Below are 27,318 nucleotides of genomic sequence, written 5' to 3'. Positions count from 1 at the left end.
GGGAATGGGAATTAAAAGGTTTGAAACCAGGCAGTCCCGCTTGTGGCAGATGGAGCGGAGGTGCTCAGCTGATGCTGAAACAATATTAATTTTTTATTGCTTTCTGAACATTTCAAGTTACAAGGCAGATAGAACTTCTCTCTAGTGAAGGACAACCTGATGTCCAGAAGTTAATAGTTAGGCTTAAACCTCCTTGTTGTACAGGGTGTTTCTCATTTGTTCAGGATTAAAAGAAAGCATGAGTCACCTACTGTTTTTGCTGAGTAAGATTGTAGATCTCATGCTTTCAATGCCAGCCAGTGCTGTAGTGATATCCTTGCCAGACTTTGAATCGAGTGGTCCCAGCTTCCAGTCGGGCCTGCTCCTCACACGCTTTCTATCCGTGCTGGGTTGAGCGTCAAGCTACTAACTTGGCAAATAGGTTGCCATCCAAAGTGCCTTACGGGGGGGAAGGAACAACAACATGTTTTCAAGCAAAAAATCAAAATACAAAATCAAAGTGTACCGAGTTCAAACTGGTTAAGTAGGTTTTACTTATATTATTTAGACTGACACTGAAGGATGGCTCTAATTATTGGAGATTCCATTTTTAGAAAGTATGATAAACCAAGGCTCCATCTGCCTGTTTGGATGGATATTAAATATGCCATGATGTTAGAAGAGCATATAATTCTTAATTTTATAATACATTCTGCCATAACTGCATAAACAAATATGAAATTCATTGATTTTTATTTGAGGGATCTTCCTAAAAAAAATTTGCAGCAATATCACACTTGTCAGTTGTTGTCTGGTGCATTCATTTGAATATCACTTACAATAATATGCAAGTGAACATTTTGATTTTCAGTTGTTTAGTTAAGTCTGACTCTTCATGACCTCATAGAGTTTTCATGGCAAGATACAGAGCAGAGTGCCAGGCCTTTCTACCCCACAGATACTGCCGCTGCCCAGGTTGGGACCCAGCTGGATTTGAACTCAGGACCATCTGCCTTGAAGTCCAAAGCTGATCCCACTACACCACCAGCTGACCCGAAGGTGAACATTACAGAACAATTATTGCCAATGTATTTGCACTCTTTATTTGGAGATAGAAACTATTTTCCCACATTTAGTAAATCCAATAATTAAAAAATATATTCGCTCGGGTATGAGCTTTGGAATTCATCCACCTTGCTCCATAAGATTACAAAGAACAAAAAGATTGCATACACCTGAGCCATTTTGAACAAAAAAGGTATATATGTTGAACTGGCTTTTAATGAGCTACAGCAAATACAATATACGACTGAACAAGGTAACAGCTCCAGTTTTATATAAAATGCTCTCTCATTCTGAAGTATGAAAAGCAATATATTTTCTTTTAATAGCACTGGAACTACAAAGTCAGATGCTAAATCTTGTACTTCAGTTCCTTTGAAATCCAATGAACCGTAAAGGAGTCATTGTAAATGCTCAAAGAAAAGGGAAATACTCTCATGGCTCATTCTCTTAACTCAAAACACAGGAGCTCTGGATGGATTGAGTGGGAAGATGCATTTCTATATGAAAATGGAAGTGGGGGATTCTCAGAGAACTTGCAGCAAAGCAAAAATGCATGAGAATTTGAACAGGAGTGGAGCGATTAGGTCGGAAATTACATTTGCCACTTTCTAAGGACCTTAGAATGCATTTCATACTGTGAAAATGGGCATGCTTTCTCAAAAGGCCTGCCTGATGAATTGCAGAGGATAGAAAGTAAATTCTGTTCATGTCCTGCTGAAAAGACCTCCTTGGCATCAGAATTGGAATCAGATTTATCACTGACAAATGTCATGAAATTTGTTGTTTTGCAGCAGAGGTACGGTGCAATACATTAAAAATAATTACATTAAAAATACTGCAAAAAGAGCAAAACAGTGAGATAGTGCTCATGGGTTCATGGGCCATTCTTGCCATTGTCTTATAGCACAACCTTTTGTCCTCGATGATAGGATAATGCTCATGATGGAGCTGGCTTAGTCTACAACCCTCTGCAACTTTTCTTGCAATGCTGTGCATTGCAGCATCCATACCAAATTGATAAATTCATTATTCACACTCGCAGTGCTTGTTTATCAGTCTCTCAGTTGGCCTGCCTGCTCATGTTGCTCTGACTGGGGAGATTGAAATCATTGACATTGGTGACATGTGTCAGTAAACATTCTCTTTAAAAGAGTTCATAGCCAAACTGAAATCCATTTTGAAGGAAGCTTTCTGGTAAAAATATTGAAGAATGGTATTGACTCCTAATGAAACAAGGTGCCTATTAGTAATGAGTTATTTCATCAGCCATCACAATGATTGGCTAACACTCTGGCACATTATTGAATAAATATTAGATTGGCAATGAAGCCATTTTGTGAATCATGCTGTCAACCAATGCTTCAACAGATTAGGTGGAGTAACATTCAAGAGTCAAAGACAATATTCTTGAGGAGGAAGATATGCTTCTTCTGCCCCTGCAATAATTTCTTCCTTTACCACTGTGACTCAGATGTATTACCTATTCACTTGCTTATTTCCTTTTTGAATCTCAGGTGGGCCATGAGTCAACACTAATGAGTCCTGCCGAAGGGTTTTGACCCAAAATGACAACTTAAACTTTCTTCCATAGATGCTGCCTGGCCTGCTGAGTTCCTTCAGCATTTTGTGTGTTGCTCGGATTTCCAGCATCTGCAGATTTTTCTCTTCTCAGTAGTCGGTGTGTTTGACTGTATAATAAATGCTGCATTTCTAAGTAGTTAACTCTTCAAAATATAAAAGGAATTCTTGAGAATTATGACTGAGACTTAGTTATATTTCTATTGAATTACTTGGTCATGGAGAATTAAAGTGTAACTTTAAGTGTCTTAATTCGTGTTTCTATGCCACGAGCCTAAGGCTTAGTTTTTTGAGAAAGAGGATGATCCATTCAGGCAGTTTTTAGTGGAACTTTAGTGAAGATACTCACTCACTCAGAGGCTTAGAGGTCTGCACCATTTTCTCAATATGAACACACAGTCTCAATTTACAAATCAACACAGCACTGAGAGCGCCAGAGATGCTAGTTTTGAACCAAAATCATTTGAAGATAATTCATACTGTAGAACACCACAACACAGAAACAGGCCTTTCAGTCCATCTGGTCCAAGCTGAACTGTTATTCTGCCTCATCCCATTGAGCTGCAACGGGACCATAACCCTCCATACCCTTCCCATCCACGTACTGATCCAAACTTCTCTTAAGTATTGCAATTGAACTCGCATCCATTGCTTTTCCTGGCAGCTCATTCCGCACTCACTCCGTCGTTTGAGAGACTCAGAAGAGATCTACTGAGATGATAACGCTGAGGAATTTAACGTTACTGACCCTCTCCACCGTCGATGGACCTCCAGTTTCCTTCTCCTCTAGTCAATAATCGGCTCTTAGGTTTTGCTGACATTCAGTGAGAGGTTCAGGGGTAGAGAATAGTAGGAAGAGAGGAGGGAATAAATATCAATAGTATTTGGAAATTGTTTTGATTTTATTCATTGCAGTATGACTACATCTTAGGCCCAACCAAGTCAAATAGGGCTTTATTAGATTTCCATCCACATCCTGACATCTCCCACAAACTTCCTGCCCCACTCACAGGATTAGATATTTCCTCAGGGAATGCATTCGCTGATATGGATAGAAGACTGGCAAGAGGCAAAGAGTGCGAATCAAGAGGGCCTTTTCTGGTTGGCTGCCAGTGAAAAGTGGTATTCTGCATGTGTCAGTGTTGGGACCACTTCTTTTCATTTTATATATCAATGGATGATGGAATTGATTGATTTGTGGCCACATTTGTGGTTGGTATGAAGATAGATGGAGGGGCAGGTAGTGTTGAGGAAGCAGAGAGTGTGCAAAAGGACTGACAGGTTAGGAGAATGGGCAAAGAAGTAGCAGATGGCAAATGGTGTATGAAAGTTTATGGTCATGCACTGTGGTATAAGGAATAAAGGCACAGACTATTTTATAAATGGGGATAAAATTCAAAATCAGAGGTGCAAAGGGACCTGGGAGTCCGAATGCAGAATCCTCCAAAGGTTAGCTTACAGGTTGAATTGGTGTTAAGGGAAGCAAATGCAATGCTAGCATTCATTTTGAGAGGACTATACTAAAAAAGCAAGGATGTAATGCTGAAGCTTTATAAGGAATTGTAAGTAGTTTGGGCCACTTATCTGAGAAAAGATGTGCCAGCATTTTTGGAGAAGGTCCAGAGTGGGTTCACAAGAATGGTTTCAGGAATGAAAGCATTAACGTCTGAGGAGCATTTGATGCCTCTGGGCCTGTACTCATTGGAGTTTAGAAGGATAAGGGGATCTAACTGCAACATCGAATATTGAAAGGTCTAGAAATAGTAGGTGCGGTGAGGATGTTTCCAGTGCAGGACCAAAGTACACAGCCTTAGAACAGAGGGACACCCACTTAGAACAGAAATAAAGAGGAATTTCAAACAGGAAAACCAACAGACCCAATCTGTTTCCTTCCTCCAGCACTCTCTTCCATCTGGCAGAACTGGTCCTCGCTATCAAAAAATTTCTCCTTTGGCCCCTCCCACTTCTTGAAACCAAAGGTGTAGCCATGGGCACTCACATGGGTCCCAGCTGTGCCTGCCTTTTTGTCAGATAGGTTGAACAGTCCATGTTTCAAGCCTACACCTGTATTACTCCCCACCTTTCCCTACACTACATCAATGACTGTATCGGTGCTGTTTCCTGCACCCATGCTAAGCTCGTCAACTCCATCAGCTTTGTCTCCAACTTCCACCCAGTCCTCAAATTCACCTGGTCCATTTCCGACACCTTTCTCCCCTTGCTTGAACTCTCTGTCTCTATCTCTGGAGACAGTTTACCCACTGATATCTTTTATAAACCCACTGACTCTCACGGCTAACTGGACTATACCTCTTCCCACCCTATCACTTGTAAAAATGCCACCTCCTTCTCTCAGTTCCTCCACCTCCATGGCATCTCCTCTCCATATGAGGCTTTTCATTCCAGAACAAAGGAAATGTTCTCCAACTTCTAAGAAAGGAACTTTCTTTTCTCCACCATCAATACTGCCCTCAACAACATCTCTTCCATTTCACCCATGTCTGCACTCACCCCATCTTCCTGCCACCCCACCAGGGATAGGTTTCCTCTTGTTCTCAACTACCACTCCACCAGCATCCAATTCCAGCACATAATTCTCCATAACTTCTGCCATCTCCAATGGGATCCCATCACCAAGCACATCTTTCCCTCCCCACTTCCCCCCCCCCCCCCCCCCACTCTCTGCTTTCCACAGGAATCACTCCCTACATGATTCCCTTGTCCATTCATCCCTCCTGGTACTTAACCTTGCAAGCAGAACAAGTGCCACACCTGCCAGTACACCTCCTCCCTCACTACCATTCGAGGCCCCAAACAGTCCTATCAGCTGAGGCAACACTTCACCTATGAGTTTGTTAGTGTCATCTACTATATCCTGTTCTCCTGGTGTGGCCTCCTGTATGTTGGTGAGACTTGACATAAATTAGGAGACCGCTTCAAAAGCACCTATCCTCCATCTGCCAGAAAAAGCAATATCTCCTGGAGGCACCTATTTCAATTCTACTGACATTTTGGATTCCGACATGTCAGTCAATGGCCTCTTCTTCTGCTGTGATGTGCCCACACTCGGGTTGGAGGAGCAACACATTATATCTTGTATCCTCCAACCTGGTGGCATGAACATTGATATCTTGAACTTTTGGTAATCATCCCCCCCCCCCTTTCACTATTCCCTCTCTCACCTTATCTCCTTACCTGCCCATAACCTCCCTCTTGTGCTCCTCCCCCTTCCCTTTCTTCCATGGTCTTCTACCCTCCCCTATCAGATTCCCCTTTCTCCAGCCCTTTATCTCTTTCACCAATCAACTTCTCAGCTCTTTATTTCACCCCTCCCCATCTCCCAGTTTCACCTATCATCTACCACCTTGAACTCCTTCCTCCCCTTCCCCACCTTCTTGATCTAACTTCTTATCTATTTTTTCCAGTCCTGATGAAGGGTCTCGGCCCAAAACATCAAATGTTTACTATTTTCCATAAAGGCTGCCTGGCCTGCTGAGCTCCTCCAGCATTTTGTGTGTGTTGTGAGGAAGAAAATTTTTAGCCAGAAGATAGTGAATCTGTGGAATTCATTGCCACTGATGGCTGTGGAGGCCAAGACATTGGATATATTTAAAGTGGAGGTTAATTGAGTTTTGATTAGTCAGGGCAGGAAAAAGGCAGGAGAATGTGGTTGAGGGGATAGTAAATCAGTAATGATGGAATGGCAGAGTAGATTCTGGGCTGAATGGCCTAATTCTGCTCCTATGTCTTATGATTTTATGATATCACCATGGTGATACTGTTATTGATGTTGGTTTATTTTGTCACACATATCAAAATACAGTGAAAAGCTTGTCTTGCAAACTGTTCATACAGATCAAATCAATACACAGTGATATCACTGACAGTCCACACTCAGAAGTCAAGCTCAAGGTTCAAACAAACAGTATGCCTCAGGGACTGTGGCTTGTAGGTGACAGAATCCAGCACTTCTGTCAGAAAAGTTTACCAGTATTGAAATGTCTTTGACATTCACTGAGGTAAATAAAACTACTAAAAACTGTAGAAGGTAGAAAAAAGTCATCATTGGCACATTAAAACACAGCATTAAAAATAAGAACTAAACAAAATAGAACTAATTTAGGATAAATTCTCTGCAGGACAAGGCTTTAAACCAGATATGAGTAAATGGGTGAGTGTAGATGAATACAGTGGTATTGTTGGATCTGGAGATAATGATACCATAATAATGACTCCAGATGGTTTTTCAGAAATCAGGAGTGAAGCATGAATCTTGTGGTTACAGCATTTTATTAGGTATTCATAACAAGAAAATAACAATAACCAAGCTGATCTATAGAAAGTAAGAGCTGAAGAAAGAAGACCAAGGAAAGTAAAAGAACAAATAAGTTGTTAAACGGGTGATTATATAAGCATATAAGCAAGCTCAAAGATACTTAAACTGCATTAAAAATAACAAACTATACCTAATCCAACAGGGGGAACATGATAGGCGTGTGCTGCATGATCTGTCATTCCGTAAACTTTTTCTGTCCTGCTGTTGAGAATTCCAATTAAATCAATCGGCTCTGGTTCTACATTGGGTCTGTCTGGCAAATGATTGGAGAGGTGATTACCCAGCATAATGTTTGGGAGTCCTCTTGTGTTTCGGCTCTGTCATTTATAATTAAGCAAATCTCAGCAAGTGAGTAACTCCAAGTCTTGACCTTAGTTCTGTGGAAGTAGCTGAATATTGGCAGTTTCCTTCAGAACTGTGGACCACAGTCTGGAAGGTTAAACTCATAGACACCTCAATCATTCACAAATCAGCGCTTTCGGAGATGCAGTTACACTTCTTTAATCCAGTGTTAAATTTACTGAAATACATTATTTCTTGCCCAGAATATCTTGAATCAAATTTTCAACCATTCATTAAATGGGAAAGCCTTTTCCAAGCAATTCCTCTCAAAAATCAGTGGTGAATCTTCCTAATCAAGCCATCGTACAAAGAACTTAAAGCATTGTCATGTTTTCACTCTCTCTTACAGTTTGACCGTGAAAACTAATTGTAAAACAATGAGCACTAAAATATTTCAAGAACAAACTGAAAAATATTGCATTTCAATTTTCAGTCACACTTAAACAAAGGCAAGTTGTAAGGTACTGTAAACATTCCATCTCCATACATTGTAAATAAGTGCATAGGACAGACTTTACACAGGTCACTTTATATGTATGCCCTTGAATCAGCTTAGTATTTGAAAAACAAATTAGCTCAACTAGTTTGAAGCCATCATATAGCATACAGTAGGAAAGTCAAAATGCTTGACATGCAGAAGGTCATTTTGGCAGTAAAGACTGACATCATCACAATAGACGGTTTGCTCATACAAGCAGAATAATTACTGAGGAATTTGAAAGAGATAAATGCTTAATGGATCTTGTGTTTCAATATATAGCAAGAATATAAATGTTAGAAAATAAGAAAATTTAAAAGCCACACTTCAGAAAATATGTAAATTGAAATTTGAGACAATGTGTTAGACATCTCTACTGATTTTAGACTTCATCTACTCCTAATAAAAATGTAGACAATTTATTATATACACGAAGAATCTCAATGGATTTGTCAGTAGTTCCTTTATCAGCCTTTATGTTTACATCCATGAGAATGTAGAATTGTCTCTGTGCTTTCAGTAACTTGCTAAAACTATTATGGTGTATTTCCAAGCACAATGAGTTATGTCTCTTTAACTTCCATCATAAATCTCGAATTATTCCTTTCCAGTGCACATTGCATTGAATAAAATTAAAACAAATCAGTTTATTGAAGCCATCATCGAATGTTTATTTTCATTAAATATATAACATTAATTCATTTCATTTTCTAAATCAGTGCTCTGGAGTTAATTTCAGAGACATTCCAAAAAAAAACCAAGGCAGAAGTTAATTGATCAAAACGAACTTGTGTTACTTAAAATGTGACGAATGGAACCACAAGGAAAGCTGCAATATCACAAATAATGTCATTTTAGTACAAGACTGGCTATGTTGCTTGAGTTTGATTTTTATCCTGTTGATTTTCCAAGGAAAGGCTGTACTACACTAAGTTTCAGTTTGGCTATCAATAAGAAGATGTAATTTGGCTGTTTTGTGGATTCAGGTTTGATTTACTTTTAATATAGAGATACAGCACAGAAGAGGCCCTTCTGGTTCCTTGAGCCACATCACCTAGCAACCCCCGATTGAACCCTAACCAATTTACAATTACCGATTAACCCACTAACTGGTACGTCTTTGTACTGTAGAAGGAAACTGGTGCACCCAGAGAAAACTCACGCGTTCCTTGGGGAGAACAGTGGATACAGGGATTAAATCCTGAATTCTAATGCTCAGAGCTGTAATAGCATTGCACTAACCACGATACTAACCACAATACTAATAAGGCACCAGATAAGATAATTCATTGGGTTAATTTGGTCATTGATTAATTGGAGAAGATGCCTATTTGACATAACTCTTAAAGTACAAAAATTAATTGAGAAAATAGCTGGTATTCCCTCTGTTTATTTGGGGCACTATGCCACTTAATTGGGACAGGAGGCTGTTTCCAAACAGTTTCTAACTAGCATCAGTCGCATGCAATTGTGAGGCCGTTAGACACTACACCATGCTTAAACCAAACAGTTTTTAAATAACATCAGTTGTGTTCAAAAAGCAGGGATTTTTGTAACTGATAGTTGCAAGAAATAAGCATTAAGACAATTCAGAACAGTTCTGCTCACTGCGGTTTCTATCGTTCAGGCTTGGAGATGACAGAAACAGCAAAGGAATAAAAATAAAATGATTTCACTACCTCACAAATTAGGAGCTATGAAGAATTTGAGGTATTGATCATCCTCCAGAGTGTTACAGTGAAAATGAAGATTTGGAGTGTCTCTCAGGATGTGATCATCATAAGCATTGTCTAAAGACAGTCCAACATCTGAACTAGGTATCTGTGCTGATTTTGTTTAGTTATGATCAATCAAAAGAAGACGGCAATATACACTAGATTATTTCCTCCATCGATAACTACCAGGAACTAATACACAGTTTTATAGTACTGTAGTGGTATTGGTAGCATTCTAACATGCTCTGTATTTCATTTACATACCTAATTTCTTACTCAGTTAAATGGTAAATTTAAAAAAATATATTTTTTAACTATTTCTGTGAAACTTTGTCTGATTGGGGCAACAACTTAATTGGGTCAAAATGTACTGGTCCCACTTTCCCAATTAACTGGAATCCACTATACACATCTTCAAATGTATTTGAGATTGTGCCCAGCTGCATCTCACTACAAAGATATCTGATTATTTTCTGAATTTGGAATCTTGAGAGTTGGTACCAGACATTCTGAAGTATAAACCACAGTTCCTTTCTCTGCTTTTGACAATTGTAACTAGAGTACATCTCACAAAGCCTTCTGATCCATGAACCATCATGCCAAGAATCTGTTGTTTTCTATTCTCATGCCCAGAAACAATAGCATTCCCATGTGCATGTTGATAGATCTCCCCCAACTCCCCACTATCCATTACGTCAGTACTGTCAATTTGCTGTTATGACATTAACACTTAGGGAAAGGTGTATTCTTCCAGCTATGATTTTAATCCTGATGAAAGCATATTGATTTGAAATGTTAGCTAACAATTGGAAAATAGGTGTATTTTCTCTTTAACATTAAATATTGTGATCTTATCCCAGTCAGTTGTGACCTCTGGAAATTAAGTGAAGTTCATGGGATAATATCCTTGACTAAGACTTCAACCTATCATTGGTAGATACTGTCAAGAGCTTGTTAACGATGTATTATCATTAATGCTGCATCCACACTACACCAGATAAATCCGTAACCGAAGCTTTTTCTCTTTGTTTTTACCCTCCGTCCACACTAAAACGACGTTTTCGTCCCCCAAAACTGGAGCTTTCCAGAAACACTTTCCAGGGTGGGTTTTTTTGAAAATGCTGCTCGGGCAGATCAGTGTGGATGGGGTAACCTGAGACTTCTGAAAACGTTGACAGACAGCAGCGCACTATTTCATTGTCTTCCTGAACCCAACCTAACAATTTCAGAACAGACGGCAACGAGACTGAAGCCAGAAGAGTTAGAAATGTACTCACCAAATACCATAACTTACTGAATAAATAAGTATACTCACTTTGCCCTGTTTTCTGTCCTTGCTCGTATGAAGGTGGTTTACCTATTTATGCAAGTACTTGTCTGACAATAGATGTGTAACAGCCTAATGTAACATTGTATGGAAATACAAGATAACATTGATGCAGACATGTTTTATACATTTAACAAGGTGTTTTATTAATGCAACAGAGTTAGTCAGTTTGTCAATGTTCGTCGTCAGCCGGGCCAATCTGTCTGTGAACTCCCTGTCGGTTGCCTCCATGCGCTCCGGTATTTTTTTTTTACTTTTAAGTTCTCCTGCATGATAGCCAACAGCTGTCCGTCGTTTTAAGTTTTTCTAGTCTGTAACTAACAAACGCACACTTTTACAGCGAGATTCGACACTAAACATGTCGCTTCTTTTCGGTAGATGTGTCCGGCACATGCCCAGTAAGAGGAGATTCGCCGAAATCTCTGTTTCAATGTGGATAGAGATATTTTCAAAAATGCTTAGTGTGGATGCCTATCGTTTTTACGCGAAATTATCCGGTCTAATGTGGATGTAGCCTAAATCATGCTCTTGTAGCATTGGAGGAAGTCATTTAGTGGTCACGCACGTGCTGTTCTTCAAAAGAGCTGCTCAGTTTGGCACATTGCCCTTTCTGCCCCACAGGCTTGCAAATGACTTCCCCTCCACCACTCCCTTCCACCCCCACCCCACTCCAAGAGCATGGGTCAGTTTGCTTTTGGATCCACACATTCAGACGGTGCATTCCAGGATTTCTTCTCATTTGATTTTTAATTCTTCAATTAATTATGCCTTTAAGATCTGGTCTCTGACTATGGAAGTTAATGCTTCAGATGTTTCAGACGTAATAATCGGATGTGTAAAAGAGATTGGGGAGGGGGTGACACTACTAATCAAAGAGAATGTTATAGCAACACTTAAGCACTTAGAGAGGATATCCTGTTGGCTCAACCAGTGAAGCAATATGGGTAGAGTTCAGGAATAAGAAAGATGCAGTATCCATGATCAGGTTGTAGGCCTCTTAAGTAGCCAGCTGGATAGAGGAAAAGTTATATAATCCACTGAGAGAAAAATGTAAAAGCAACAGGGTAATTATAGTTGGGTGACTCTAACTTCCTTAACTCTTACTCACATTGTATCAATGGCTTAGATGGTGCAGAATTTGTCTGGTGCAGGCAGGAAAGTTTCAGGTCAATCATCCAACCAGGGAAAAGGCCTTACTGGAATTTATAATGGGAAATTATCCAGGCCAGATAATCAATAGTTAAGTGGAAGAGCATGCTGTGATCTGTGCTCACAGCTCTGGATGTTTTCGGATGGATATGGATAAGACTGAGCCTTGCCAGAAAGAGCTCAATCAGGGAAGGCTAATTACAGTTGTATTAGGCAGGAGCAGTGGAGAGTCAATTGGCAATGGCTGTTGTTGGTTACATGAAAATCATTTAAAAACCAGCTAGTCCAGTTCAGAACCAATATATTCCTATGAGGAGGAAAGGTAAGGATAACAAGTTTCCTAGGAATCTTGGATAGTGAGGTGTTGAAAATTTAAAAAGAATCATGTTTAAGTTTCAGAAAGCTAAAATCAGACAGTGCATTTGAGGAGTATAAAAGGAGAAGGAGAGAACTTAATCAGGGAATCAGGAGAGCTAAAAGGAGCCATGGAATGTCTTTGACAGGTAGAAATAATGCCAAAAATGTTGGCCTGGAGGCAGTGGAAGTATATGTACTGATAGTGAAATAAAGAATGGATATGCAGATATTCAAGGGCATGTTGATATCAAGAAAGAGGTGGTACTTGAAGAAGATTAAGGTGAATATCACCAGATCCTGGTGGAATCTATCCCAGGTAATGAAAAGACACAAGGGGGAGATTACTGGGCCCTAGATAGAGATCTTATTTTAGATTTCAATAGGTATATTTGATGTCAGAGAAATGTATACAATATACATCCTGAAATTCTTTTAACGCCATTATTCACATGCAAGATCCCAGAGGACGGGAGAATTACCGATGCTGTTTCTGTTTCAGAAGGGCAATAGAGGCAAAGCAAGGAACTATAGGCCAATGAGCCTTATATCAGTGATAGGAAAATTATTGAAGAAGATAGTTTGTGATAATAAAATCATAGACTTTGGAATAGTAAAATGCATATGTTACAGACGATTGGGTTTTAGAAGAGGGATAAAGATGATTGATTAGGGCAGGGCAGTAGAAGTTGTTTATATGGACTTCATTAAAGCTTGCAACAAGGACCCTTATGGTAGGCTTAACTAAAAGATGGAATCTACAGAGCCTTTGTAGATTGGATTCAAAATTGGCCTGGCAACAGAAGACAGAAGTTAGTGATGCAATGGTGTTATTCTGACTGTAGATCTATGACCACAGGTGTTTCACAAAGGACCTTTGATTTTGAAAATGTTGGTGAGCTGATTACTACCTTCACAGACTACACAAAGACTGGCAGAGTTGTGGATAGTGAGCAAGGTTGTCAAAGGATTCAGCAGGGTATAGACTAACTGGACACATGAGCAGAGAAATGGCAGATAGAGTTTAATCCAGACAAGTGTAATGGGTTGCAATTTGGGAGATCAATTTCAAGAGGAAATGATTCAGTAAATGGCAGGACCCTAAGGAGTAGAGTTCTTGGGTTCAAATCCATAGCTCCCTGAAAATAGCAACACAAGCTTAAAAATACATACGTCATAATTGCCACCATCAATTAGGAATCTCAGTATAAAAATCAGGAAATCATATTCTGGCTCAGTAAATCTTTAACCGGCCACTTTTGGAGTAGTGTGTGCCAGTGATGGGGCAAGTGAAATTGAGTGGTTATCCCCTTTGATTCAAGAATCTGATGGTTGAGGGGAAATAACTGTTCCTGAAACTGGTGGTGTAAACCCTGAGGCTCCTGTACATTACTCCTAATGGCAGCAGGGGGAAGAGAGCATGTACTGGATGGTGGGGGTCCCTGATGATGGATGCTGCTTTCCTATGACAGTGTTTCATGTAGATGTGCTCAATGGTGGGGAGGGCTTAACCCCTGATGGACCGGGCCATATCCACTACCTTTTCTCAGATTTTCCATTCTGCATCAGTGTTTCCATACCAGGTTGAGATGCAGCCCATCAGTATACTCTCCCTACACATCGTTAGAAGTTTGTCAAAGTTTTAGATGTCATGCTGCATCTCCGCAAATTCCTAAGGAAGTGGAGGCACTGCTGTGCTTTCCTTGCTGAGCCCAGGACTGGTCCTCCGAAATAATAACTCAGAGGAATTTAGATTGGCATCATAGTCAGCACAGACATTGAGGGCCAAAGGGCCTGTTTCTCTATTCTACGGTTCTATAGTCTTCGTTAACACAGCAGAAGTCATTCATCCCTGGCACCATCCAGTAAATCACTGTGCCCTCTGGGCCATGAATTTCCTGAAGTGTGGTGGGTTTAAGTAGTGTTAAAATACAACAGCAGCAACTAAAGTAGGACATGTAATTTTTTGCTTTGTTTTGTTTTTTAGTGCTTCTGCTTCCTTATCCATTGCCTCCTTTATCTCCTCCACTCGTCCTGCTATTTGCAAGGATTTGTGAATGTACTCTCCCATGTCAAATATCCTTGTTTTGCATTGCTCCAGCCCTATTCACTGCTTCAAGATTATTGGGCAGATCTTCCACTTAAGAACTAATGCAAGATAAAATGCAATGACCCAATATAATTGAGAGTTAGCTCGAGAAACCATTGCTGTGCTAATGAACACTTCATGGAGTCCAGGAACTGTGCAAGCTGGAAAATCTGCCCAATTAAACTGCACCAGGTTAGCCAGCAAAAAGCTCAGCAAGTCCCTTTGATATAAATAGGAAGAAATTGAAAGTGGGAGAAAGATAGCCATATCTTTTTGTTTGTTTATTTTATTTAGTTTAAATATATTTAATTATTCTTAAGAGTGTTTCTTTTCATAAGATTTTTTTAAATGTTATTTCTGTTCTGCAATGTACAGCACTAGGCTTCAACAAACAACCAGCAGCCAGCCTGCCAGAGAAAGTTTGTCCCCCAGACTACACTGGAAGAGACAATGTAGTCCAAGTGTAAGTGACTGGTGAGCTTGTGTGGCTCACCTCTCAACCAGAACCATTACCTTTTTGATTATTCTCTCTTCCATGTTGTTTCTTTCAAAGTAAGAAAGGCTTAACTGAATTATATTCCATTTGCAATATTGGACCTGATTGTCTCCAAAATATGCTCAGGTGACACTTAAAATGAAGCCCCATGGACCTTAACACATCTTGAACCATAACTTTATTTATGTCTTTAGGTTCAATGAACATCTGTTCAAAAGCCTTATCCAGTTACATATATCACCAGTCTGAGACACTGCCCAATTGACCATATCTGCTTTCCTCAGCCTCCGAAAATCTCTATCAATCAGATTCATGAAATTTCATGCTACATTCTCATGCTCAGACACTTACCTCTGGTTCAAGCCTCACACCTATATCTCACAGTTTGTGTACAACGCCAGCCAACCAACCATGCGATTCCTGCTGACTGGCACCTTTACTTCTATTTAACTAGATAATCGAAATTACACTGAATTCTGCTCACCCTGCTTTGTCTCTGCAAATTCTATCTTGAGCATTCTCAACAGGTATGCTTGACATATATCTTTTGGCTAGAATTTAAAATCTGATCATTTGCTAACCAGAACAGCTTCTTCCTTTTTCCCTGACCTAAACTTGTCATGATCTTGTGCACCTCTCTCAGGTTTCCTTTCAACTTTCTTTTCACAAAGTACACAATTCAGCTTCTCCATATTGGCTTTACAACTGAGAGCTCCCCATACTGGATGGAAGAAAATCACTAAATGTTTTCTAAGTCATCTTCATATCCTTACTGAAAGTAAGGTGATCAGAATCAAAAGCAATACTTTACCCTTGGTGTCAGTTTGTGAAATTTGAACATAACTTTTCTGCTGTTGTACTTTTGTATCTGCTAAGGAATTCCAGGCTCTCAAGTATTTTACTGACCATTTCTTCAACATGCCCTCCCACTTTCAAAGATTTATGCACATGTATATTGTTTCTCAGGACAGTACAGAAGGTGTACTCTAGTGATCACTATACGTGGATGAGCAGGTAAAGTGTACATATTTGTAAATATGTAATGAGTGTGTAAATATGGTGATCAGTAAAGTGGATAATAAGTCTGCAAGAGAAAGCTCAGCTAATTCAATAAAGGGACAAGTGGTGGGCAAAATTTAATACAGAGAATATGAAGTTATGAGAGAGAATGAGGAAAAATAATGTAGATTAAATGGCACAATTCTGAATAGTGCAGAGAAGCAGTGGGATCTAATTTGTACATCTGTGTACAGTGAATCCTTGAAAGTGGAAGAGCATGTTGAACTGGAGAATTGAGGTTGAAAATGGTAGCACTGTTGTCAGATCTATGTAACATGCTAATTAATGCCATGTTATGCCTCAACTTCTTACATCTGGTTGTCAATAGCACTATTATGTGCTGACACATTAACCAATCTTGTATCTAGAAAGTCCAGAACATCTTGTGATGTGTTATGAAACTGAAAAGGAATGATAGAAGTTCATTATGCTTTTTTTTTATTGATCCAAGTAAGGAGGCACTGCGGCACAGCTGGTAAATCTGCTGCTTCATAGGTCAAGCAACTGACCTTCAATACTGACCTCCAGTGTTATCTATGTGGAGTTTGCTTGGTTTTCCTCTAGATGCTCTAGTTTCCCCTTGCAGTGCAAAATGTGTGGGTTGATATATTAGTGGCCACTTAAAGTTGCCCCCAGAGTGTAGGTAAGTGATAGAATCTGAGAGGGAATTTGATGAGACTGTGGTAAGAATAAAACAGATTAGGGTGAAATTAGTGTTTTTTAAAAAAAGGATATTTAGTGGTTGCCTGAGACTCAGTGGGACAAGCTGTATATCTCTATAACTCTGTGACAATCAAGAGTATTGTATGCGCCACACAGATTGCAGGATGCACAGCTATTTCCTAAATTCTAATTTAGAATTAGTTGGAAGAAAATTATCTCTGTGAAAGGATATCATTTTCAATGCTCAAACTTCTCTGGTGTTACATTTAGTTGTGAGGTACACAATCACATTGTCCTTTTTTTGTAATTGAAGTGTTAATTAGTTTAAAATCTGTATAAAAATCAGTGGATATATTAGATGATGGAATGCTAAAATCAGAATTGGTCTAAAGTTTGACATGGACATCTAATTAACATTGTGTCAGGTGAGCGAATGGAATGAATGACAATCTGTGCCCCTGAGACTTCAAAATATTCTAATTCCCCTCAGGCATAAAGTGCCCTTTCATAGCGTGCATTCACACAAAAGGTTTTTCGAATACCTGATGGAATTCCAATCAAAGTAACTGTTGGCACATAGATAGGAATCTATTTGCTGTCAGTTCTACCAGAGTCTGGTAGAAGAATGTAATATCTGTTCAGACAAGGATGGCTTTTATAATCTCAACTCAAGCATTTCAATCCTGTTCTTCAATTTTATGCCACTGCTAAATTTACGAAGAGTCGCTGGGAGGTTACCTGCTGCTGATCCTTTGCACAGCTGGAGACTAATAGGCTCTGATTCCAGCTCGAATCAACAAAGAAAAGAAAATAAAGGTGCTGCTCTGTGGCCTAAAGCAGTTGATTCCGGCAGCTTCTGAATAAAAGGGACCAAATTTAATCATCCCCCAAATGTGGATACATAAATCTCAATGTGCCATTAGACAATTTTTGCAAAGCATGTCGTATGTCAACTTCATGCTCAGTTAAATGGGTGGGTTGATTGCCTGGGTGCTCCAGCAGTGGGATAGTATTGGAACAGGCTTGCTTTACTTTAAACAAGCCTGCATCATGGAGTTTATTTAGTGTGTTCAGGAATGTTTCCCCAGATGTAGAGGGCCCCACTTGGGGGAGGGCAAAGCTTGAGTTACTCTTGGGAAATGGGGTAGGACAAGGGACTGAGGTGTCAATGAGGAGTATTTTGGAACCAATGCCACAGTTCTAATAGTTTTAAATTAGTTATGAAATGGACAGATCTGATTCACAGGTTAAATTCCTAAAACGGTGCAAGGTAAATTTTGACAGTATCAGAAAGGTACTGGGTGGATTGGACTGGGTTGCTTGCAGGCAAAGGGATGTCAGGCATGTGGGAGACTTAAAAGTGGCTTTACAGGTGTTCGAGATCTGCATACTTTTTTAGAGAAGAGAAAGACTAGCAGGAATAGGAAACTCTGGTAGACAGGGGGTATTGAGTCTCTGATCAGGAGAAGCATGTAGGAATGGGTCAGCTATGAGCAACTGGGATCAAGTGATTTCCTGGAGTTCAAGTTCAACTGTCATTCAACCATATATGAATATTCATGAATGCAGTCAAATGAAACAGCGTCATTCCAGTGACAAGATACAAAATGCAGCAACAGTCATTCACAGCACAAGGCATATATTACACATATAAAACAGCAGTAAAATACAGTTGCACACAAAATATAGTCCAAGTCCCTGACTCCATGTATCTTGCAGCAGTCTGCAAGCAAACACAATACATCTTGTCTTCTGCTGAGCGAACACCTGAGAACAGCACCGCGGTACTCTGGCTTGGTTGCTGCACCACACTTCCTCCAGTGAACCACAGCGACTCTGAACCCCCTCTCCTGGGGGGCTGTAAATAGGCAACACCACAGTTTGTTTAGTCTTCGCTATGGCCAAGGCCACACAGCTGCCCCGCCATCCACCCCTGACATTCACCAGTAAAGCATTGAATCGAACTTGCAGCATTCCACATTACCAACGTCCAACAGGGTTTTGAGATCACAGGAAAAGTGACTGAAACAATCGCTCGCTGTTAGACTGCACTCCACCTTCACACACCAGTGCCTCTCTGACACAGACACAGCAGCAAAATCCACAGCACGTTCAGCTCCTTCAGCTTCTCCACCAATGAGCAACTCGCTGACGGGGTAGACCTGCAATTTTTAAGTTCTTAAAATCCAGCAGAGCCTTGTGATTGCAACAAATACATTTTAAAAAGACAATAAAACCCTTGGCCCCACAGAAGCCATTGCATTCGAGTGTACTACCATTTTACCAGAAGACCAAGTACAGGGGATGCAGGAGTGTACGTAAGAAGGAAATCAGAAGGGCAAAAAGCAGCGTAAGATAGCTTTGACAGAAAAGATAAAAAATAATCCAAAGGGATTTTGTAAGTGTTTTAAAGGAAGCTAGTAACCAGAGAGAGAATAGGGTCCCTGAAGACCAAAGTGGACATTGCCGTCTGGAACCACAGGACGTGAGCAAGGTGCTCAATGCATATATGGTATGTCCTCTGGTGAGACACTGGGGATAAGTGGCCTACAATATGCAATCACTTAGGAACTCACATTCAGGAAATGCAGGTGAGCTCATTTTAGGATTAAACTAAATGTTCACTTGTGGCTTTAAGAGCAAAATCTCAAAACAACATTTAACACTCAACTAGACTCTATTCTGATTGTGCTCCCCTCTTTCCCACCCATTAGTTTGCCCAGTGAGACTGTAAATCTGTTTAAAATGAGGACTTCATTTGCTTTTGGATTGGTATCCTTACCATCATCTTGGTGGTCAAAAATTGAAGTTTGGATCTGTTAACCCCTTGGTCAGGTAAATGTCTCTGTCATTTTAATTGTCTACTCACCAGGTTTCCTCAGAGATGTTTGAATTAAGATCACTCCCTCAACATCTCCATATTTCAGTCAGTGTGACTGGACCAATATTTGCAGAGAAGGAACGAAGACAGGCAGTGCAACCAAAATGGGACATGAAAATAAAAGAACTGTAACAGCCTGAAATCAGATACGAAAATAGAGTAGTTTGGAAACACGAAGTCAGCCAGTACCTATGAAAAGCAAGTAAGCTGTTCAGGCCAAAACCCCTTCATCAGAACTGGAAAAAATATGAAAGATTAAAGTTTGTCTTCATTTGTCATATTTACATCAAAGTGAAGTGTGTCGTTTGCATCAATGACCAGCACACTGAGGATGTGCTGGCGGCACCCCTCAAATGTCGCCATGCTTCCAATGCCAACGTTCAGTAACATTTCCACAATTTGCTAACCCTGACCCATATGGCTAACACAAGAGGGCACAGCTTTAAGGTGCTTGGAAGTAGGTACAGAGGAGATGTCAGGGGTAGGTTATTTACGCAGAGAGTAGTGAGTGCGTGGAATGGGCTGCCAGTGACGGTGGTGGAGGCGGATAGATAGACTCCTGGATACGTACATGGAGCTTAGAAAAATAATGGGCTATGGGTAAGCCTAGGAAATTTCTAAAATAAGTACATGTTCAGCACAGCATTGTGGGCCAAAGGGCCTGAATTCTGCTGTAGGTTTTCTATGTTTCTATAAATGTCTTTGGAATTTGGGAGCAAACCTGGGCACCTGGAAGAAACTGACAAATCACAGGGAGAACATACAATCTCTTTATCGATAGTGCTGGGAATTAAACTTTGACCTTCCAATCACTGGCGCTGTAAGGCATTACATTAACCGATGTGCTACCGTACTGCCCAAAGTCCACGGTGCTGTAACATTTTAAATGGCATATTGAAACAAAGAGACCTGCACAGACACTGGAAGTTGCAAGATCAATTGAAAAGTGTTTTAAAAGGTACATCGGATCATTCATTTTACTAAAAGAAAAATCGTGTTTTAAAGCAGGGCAGTTTTGATAAATGTTCATAAACACATCAGGCGTTAGCTGGGGTATTGAACTTATTTCTGTGAGAACTTCCCTAAGGATTCCAAGGCCTTGGAGAAGTTACAAACAGAATTTTTAGATAGCATGATGCTGTTTGACTCACTCATTGAATTCCTCCAGCAGTTTGTCCTTTTGCTCCAGATCCCAGCACTCGTAGCTTTTTGTGTTTCCATGATTGTTCTACTTAGAGAGGAGAAGGTTAAGAGGAATCTTAATAGAGGTGTTTAAAATCATGTTAAAATCAGAAAAGTAAGGAGGAGCCTTTCCCTTGACAAGGTTTTCAGTAGCCAGAGGGGACATATTTAAGGTGATTGGTAAAAATCAGAAATGTCACATGAAATTAATATTTTCACTGTGAGTTATGACTTTTACGAGAGTTGTTGAGTAGATTCCTTATAATATTCCAATAAATGTTGAGTAAATAGGTTAAAATAAAATTACAAGATCACAGAAAAATGAAAGGAAATAGCATTCATCTGGCACAACAGCTGCACCATCAAAATTGCTGAATTGTTATTCTATAATATTCTGACTCTGAGTGAATTTCAGACCAATGACATTAATTGATTGCACGGAGATTTTGGGTAAACATTGAGCACATTAATCCGGCATTCAGTTCTGACTAGAGTCGAGAACAAGATGACTGAGGATTAATGTTCTATAACATTGATGCCAGCAGTCAGATTTAGAAAAGTAACATAAAAGTAACTCTTTTGGAAATTTGAAGAGCACTCCAAACCTAGAGAGAGAGAGACAACAAACCTTAGTCTATGAATTCAAGAAACTCAGCAAGATTCAGAAAAGCTAAGCCATTGTTTGCAAAATAGGATCAACTCAGTTTTGCACAAATACAGAAGGTGTATTAACGAAGGAGATAGCCCCAGGCAGTAAATTATTGTTACATTACTCAGCAGAAACATGGAGAACATCTGGAATTAAGCCTCCAGGAGTTTGAAACAAGATGAAAACATTGTTGGTGTAAGGAAATCATTGTTTAATTTACTGGAGGCCAGGAAGAAGGTATGCAGTGAAATCTTGCAAAGGTTGCCCAAAATGCGTAATTTAAATTAATTCTTCAGGATTGTTGGACGTATCTTAAAAGTTCATCCAAGCTGTCTCTAAGATGACAGCTCTCATTAATAAATTCCTTCTGTGCATGTGTGTGTTATCCAGCAAAATTTAGAAAATTAATTCTTTGATCAAAGCAATTTCCAGAGAGTGAAGGATCATTTCTGATATAGATCAAGTGAGCCAAATAATCAGATCCAGTCCAATTCCTTTATGACGTACAGTGTGCGTCTAGGCACACAAAATGGCAATTAAGTTCTAACTGTAACACAGGTAAAAGAATATGAAAAAGTATAGTTGTTAATTGAAATGCATTTCATTGGCTTTGTATCTGTACTCGGCACAATGACAATAAAGTTGAATCTAATCTAATCTGGACTTTCTGATATGAAGAATGTTAAATATCATGTTCCAGTAAATGGAATTAATTACTACTTTAACTAATCTCAGAATGTAAATCACTTTGGCATGATCAATATATTTTGCTCATCCCAACTCCCTTAAGAAGGTGGTGTTTTGCCTTCATGATTTGCTCTATCTGAAGTGATATATTTATATTTATTGAGATACAGCATGGAATAGACCCTTCTGGCATTTTGAGCTATGCCACCCAGCAACCCCTGACATAACCCTAGCTTAATCACAGGTGAATTTATGATGACCAGTTAACTTACTAACCACTGCATCTTTGGACTGTGGGAGGAAACCAGAGCACCCAGAGGAAACACACACGTTCCATGGGGAGGATGTGCAGACTCCTTACAGATGATGTCAGAGTTAAGCTCTGAACTCCGATGCCCCAAGCTGTAATAGCTCCGTGCTAACCACTGCTCCACCATGGCGCCCCATGGTTGATGAATAAGAAGCTTTACAATTTCAACCTAGCAAACCTAATGGAGTGCTGATACACTTCCATCATAGAGCTTGAGGGTGGTGGCATTCCCATATGTTTACTCCCTTGACCTTGGGTCACAACAGATGCCAGACTGCTGTTGAAATCCTGTGTGCACTATTTTATTGACTGTATGCAGCTCTGCCATGTTTAAGAATCAAGAAGGCTATTTTGTCTGGATTAAAGTAGTAAAAAAACAAGAATTTTAATAAAGTATAGCCAGTTGAGCAGTAAATGTTCCTTCACAGTTTAGGAAGGGTTTCCAGTGTTTGTTCTTGAATCTCTGTGACCTGGATGAAATTTTCATTTAGGTACAAAACTACTTGAGATATTTTTATCCCATGTAATATCAGTGGTGTGTATAAGAAAACTGTATGGGGGTAGGACAATTGGAATAAAAACTTCCATTTTTAAGCTAAAGAAAGAAATTAACTTGGCTATTAACTCTGCATTATTAGAATTCTGAATTAGTCTTATTCTGTAATGAAAATATTTAATTTTTAAGTGGTTCAGGAAGATCCACCTTTTCAAAATCACAGAGGAAAAGAATACTGGTGAAATTTTAGGTTTTCTTTCAAAATTAGTGTTTCCATAGTTGTAAGAAGTTAATAAACAGCAAGTAAAGCTAACACTTAGTAATTCATTCAAATGAAACCATGATAATGTGATAAATAAACCAGGGTAAAACTAATAAAAGACAAACTCAGGATTGTTGTCTGGAGTATGCAACGTGTGGAATAGATTTTGCATATGCAGTAATGATTTCAAAACTATGGAAAGAAGGGCTGGATGCTATTGGTGCCAGGGGTCAGGAAGGGATGTTTAGGAAGGATGAGAAGACCAGGAAGTCACTCTCTCGGAAAGGGGTAGGGACGATAATATATGGATGGTGATAGAATTTTGTTGCAGCTGCTGGGAAAGGCAAAGGATGATGTGCTGGATGTGGAGGCTAATAGAGTGAAAGGTGAGGATTAGGTGAACTCTATCTCCATTCTATCTGGAGGATCCGATCTTTGTACTCACCTCCCCCCTCTTTTCTCCATCTGCATTTTCTTTTGTCTCTCTTTCCTCTCTCTCTTTGTTTGCCTCCATCATTCAACTGCACAGACTCCCAACCCCAATCATGCTCCCCTCCACTACCTGAAATAACCTGTCTATCATCATAAACTCCTCCTCAATCAATTAATCATCTTAGACTTCTTTCTCACCGCTCCCCTTCTCTTCATTATACTGGCCACATCGCCTCTCCACTCTCAATCCTGATGCATGGTTTTGGCCCCAAATGTTGGCAATTACTTTCCTCCCACAGATGCTGCTAACCCAATGAGTTCTTCCAGCAGATCGTTTGTTGCTCCAGATTCTAGCAGCTGCAAACTCCTGTGTTTCCTTTGTTTTTACCAAATTTTGTTTCTAATTTTTCATTTAATTAAGATTCACATCTCTTTTCATGTCTTGATCTTCTTTGCGGTGTGGATAATATTTCCATTACAACAGTGCATCCATTTGTTCAGATCTTAAATTGCAGTTATAATGATGCAGAAGTATTTGCAATCTGTTCTTTAAATCTGACAGCAACTTCTGGCATTTGCAAATGTGCACCTGAACACATATCCAAATATCCAAAACTGCTGTGTGGCACCTTTCTCCTCCGCAGAGTGCTTTGCTACATTTGGAAATGCCATAAAATTTGCATTCATTTTAAGCACTATCTGCTCTATAAAAACCATAGAAAATGCAAAGATTTGTTAAGTGAGTTATTCTGACCATTAAGATATAGGTCACGGTGTATAGAGTGTCTGGCAATGGAAAACTTCTTTCACGTGTGGATCTCATTTCCTCAGAATATCATTTAAAGCTAATCTTTAAGCATATGTTAATGGAGCTTTTACATTAAAGTATTTAATTTAAGAGTTAAACAAATCTTGGAATTTTAAATTATTTTCTGCCTGTGAGAACTCTTTCCTTTGACTGGTTTCTTCAGCAACTGCCTAATCACTGGTCCCAATAGTTCCCTTCAAACTAATACTTGATTACTAATCACAATAGAAATAGCTAAAACCATGACATGGGATCCACTTAATCCTTATGGGCTGTGTCTTCCCTTTACTGCAGAGTGGTACTTTCAAGGCACCAGGCCTTTAACATATCAAAATATTTCAAAGGAGTATAATCATGCCAAAAACTGATACTAAACCGAGGAAATAGGTATTACGGTATTTGATTAAGACAAAGCTAATTAGGTATATTTTAAAGAGAATTTTAAATGAGTCAGGGATGGGAAGTTTCACATAACTTAGACAACAGCCACAACAACCTTTCTGTTGTCATCCAAGAGATTTTTTGTAACTTCTTTGGAAGTATTTGAATGTCATATCAAGTTGCATTTTTGTTTCTCACTGTTAAATGCATTTAGTAAATAACAAATGAATAATTATTTTTAAATATACCACACCATATTTACAATTAGAATTCTAATACAGAGCTTCTCAAAAAGAAAACAGTAGGTTTCAATTAAATATGCTAAATTGTCACCTGTCAATATTCGTAATATACAGTTATAATATTCCCCGTAATAATTTCCAAATGTATTCCATAAAGGTCGCATTTGATGTGTATATTTTACTGGCTTCACTTCTCTTGGCAAAAACAATATAAAAAACAATTCTAGTTAATGACATCCCCTTTGGCTAGGTGGTGAGTCTTATACATTTAAATACCAGAGATACAAAATGAACTTGCGTGGCTGGACAAATACAGATTTTATCTGGAGCATAAGGGTTGCCAGAAAATACGTTACAAAGCAATTTTGGGTTGGAAGAATGCAACTCTTTTTTAAGCATTTAAATACAGGATTTACAACTCTCCCTCCCTCCCTAGCCTATGTAAAGAAGGAAAGTTACCAATGTGGGTTTATTTCAGGTTAGCCTCCCCACTGTATTCCGTTAGCTACTGAGTAATACACAGTATACAATTGTACAAGACGACAAATGTCTACCTATAAGTGAACAGACATAGAAATTGTCTTCTATGCCAGGCATATGTGACATCAGATGATGTGGTCTGATTCAAAGGGATAAGGCATACTGTTTCAAGCAGTTTCAGAGCGTAAGCATAAAGCAAAAAGAGTATCTTTGAGAAAGTGTTTCCAGTCCGTCCATGTTTGTTAAGACTTCTGATGCAACCAAACTTTAGTTCAAGACAAACACAGTTCTCTGTGTGAAATTGAGCAGCCTACTTCCCAATAAATATGACCCTGCGACTGGTAATGTTTCTGTGATCAGTATAGAATTGTGGACATTTCTCACCTATCTAGAGGGGAAACAAACAGCCAAGATCATTATGTATTCTCCTTGAAGTGCAATAACTGCTAATAAAATTTTAAAAAGACAACATTTCCGAATAACATTAGAACTTTAGTTGGGAAGATACTGTTATATTTAACTGGAAGTTTCCTATATTGTCAATGTAAATGATCTTTACAGATTTTCCCATTATGTAGTTAATCTACCTCTTTTACTGCTGATGTAGTACTGCTCTGATCCAGGTCAAACAGTCTCCTGTGATTAGATATGCACACTAAATCACAGAAGTTGGAAATGCACTGGACGTTTGGAATCCGGTGGCACCTCAAAGCATCCTCAGCTCTGGAACTGAATGCATTTCATTGGAATGGAGTCATTAGCATATTTTAATGAACTAAGATTGGGTTAAGTCTTTTGTTAAATGTTCTTCATTCACTCAATGTTTATTAAGATTTTACACCAGTTTAATGTGCTTTAAAGATTTATTTCTTGCTTCTAATTATTTTTATATAATTATCCACATCCATTTTATTTGCCCTTAAATGTCTCTGATTGTCAAGGATTTAAAAACAGTGAAATGCACCTTCAACAGCAGTGAGCTTTCAGAGGACATCATTGCAACACATCATCTGAGATTTAGTCACCACTCACCAGCTACACCTCAGAGTGGAGCCACAGAGGGGAGACTCTCAGTGCAATGGGCTCCACAGCATGTGAAGGTTATTACGAGTACAGGAATCACAATGAGGATGGGATGGGTGAATGCGCCAGGTCAAACATAGTATGCCCAATAATAAATGTAAAACTGAATTGCAATTAATTAGAAAGACTGCATTTCATGCATTTGTTACCTCTGAGCTGAGCGTAACAGTATGCAACAGCAAATGAAATTTCAAAACCCTTTCTAAAATGTACCATACAACACATTTCTAACAAAATATGTGGCAAGGAAAGATGTTCATTCAAGTTGTATGAGTTCACTTTTAAATTGGTCATGGGTTTTATTGGTGAGGTGTCTGAAAGCAATAATAAAGCAGCTTGGTTCCAGGAATAAAGCTGCAGAAATGTACCTAATATAATTAACTTGTTGAAATAATTACACTTCAAGGAGCTGTATCGTGTTTCAAAAGTCCAGTGAGATAATTTCCATGTGTCTCTACCTGGGCTGTCTAATGTGACTGTGATCATTTGAGTGAAACGTTTTTCTCCCCAATGACATTGTATTATAGATGTTGAAAATCATTATTAGTATAAAAATACATTGAGCAATTCTAACACTATTGTTGTGTATGTGGCCGTTTACACAACAATATCATTAATAAAAAACGCTGGAGACTGGAGCTACGTTAGCAAGGTTCTTTACTAACTAAAACCGAACTGAATACATATATACAGATCAATACGCGTCCAATAGCGCATGCTCAATAACGTGTTACTACGACATAAAATAGTCCCATATTATACAGTAGGGTATATGATATACTTTTAAAATGAAAG

The 27,318-nt window shown here is 39.1% G+C and overlaps 1 protein-coding gene and 1 long non-coding RNA gene across 10 annotated transcripts in view; one reads left to right on the top strand and one right to left on the bottom strand.

Moving 5' to 3' along the window:
* Positions 1-27,318, top strand: part of LOC140741889 (contactin-4-like) — a 2,152,419-nt gene that overhangs the window by 2,075,227 nt on the left and 49,874 nt on the right. The window lies entirely within an intron of this gene.
* LOC140742114 (uncharacterized) lies at positions 16,389-20,741 on the bottom strand. Its single transcript, XR_012102222.1, has 2 exons — positions 20,663-20,741; positions 16,389-18,792 (listed from the first exon to the last, which is right to left on the bottom strand). It is a non-coding gene; the product is annotated as an uncharacterized lncRNA (long non-coding RNA).

This window comes from Hemitrygon akajei, chromosome 19 (assembly GCF_048418815.1).
Source record: "Hemitrygon akajei chromosome 19, sHemAka1.3, whole genome shotgun sequence".
Classification (NCBI taxonomy): Eukaryota; Metazoa; Chordata; class Chondrichthyes; order Myliobatiformes; family Dasyatidae; genus Hemitrygon; species Hemitrygon akajei.
The sequence above is the reverse complement of the archived record's forward strand: the minus strand, read 5'-3'. Positions and strand labels throughout refer to the sequence as shown.